Below are 1084 nucleotides of genomic sequence, written 5' to 3' on the forward strand. Positions count from 1 at the left end.
TCCAAAGTATAATTCATATGGAAGAACTTACCTTTGGAGAAAAGTTTGTCTTGTCATGTACACAAACATTTATATTTATTACTTCAAAGTCCATACAAACAAAAGTTTAACATGCAAGGTTAGAGGTAAAATTAATCTCACTATCTGCATTAGGCATCATTTTAAATGAGGTAAACTAAAATAATCCAGATTAGTTCCATCGTTCAGAGTGCAACCCCAGCCCTACCCCAGCAAAAAACAAAGCTTATTTAAATCAAGAGAACAGGGTTATATTCTGAAATGAAGCCCTGTGTACTCGGTGAAATGTCATCTTTGTGCTCACTCTGGAGTGGCTGACAGTGGTAGCCACAGAAACATTTCTATTATATACTGATATATATAATACATTAAGTGTGGGAGATTTGGAATCCACATTTAAATCTACATAACAGCAGATGGGGAAAGATAATTTTTTCAACCCACTTGAACAGTTATAAATTGATAATGTGATATGTTCTTTTTAATGGACCTACATGGTAGTCTTATGTGCCAAAAATAATTACAGTGCCTATTATCCCAAATACGTTAATGATGTAATTAACTGACTGGCAAACCTTAGTCCCATAGCAGAAAAGTGCTTTACAATACATAATTTAATTTACTGATATTCATTCATTAATTTCTATTGTTAATTTCTACTTTAATTTTTCTTGAATGTCATAGAATAATCTGTAGTCATTAATTTGCCTGGAATACACTAATGCATGAAGAAATTTTTACCAAACTTTTGCTTCTTGAATTACATAAAATACTTATTTTAGCTCAAGAAGTAACATTTTAGCCAAAAATTAAATTAACAATACAAATATTAACTTTAAATAATAATCATTTAAAGATAATTTCCTTCAAAGTATAATTAAACATATAGCAAAAGCAAAAATTTCACTTCTCAGTAGGACAAATTTTGTCTCATGTGAGAAACAATAACCACATGAAATTGTTAATATTTGACTATTTTTGACCTACAAAGAAAAAAGAAAAAAAATCCCAGCAATTTCACTGGCTAATCAGTTTTCTCTCTTTTTTTTTTTTTTTTGTTGAGACA

This window comes from Propithecus coquereli, unplaced genomic scaffold (genome assembly GCF_000956105.1).
Source record: "Propithecus coquereli isolate 6110/MARCELLA unplaced genomic scaffold, Pcoq_1.0 Scaffold177, whole genome shotgun sequence".
In the NCBI taxonomy this organism is placed as follows: Eukaryota; Metazoa; Chordata; class Mammalia; order Primates; family Indriidae; genus Propithecus; species Propithecus coquereli.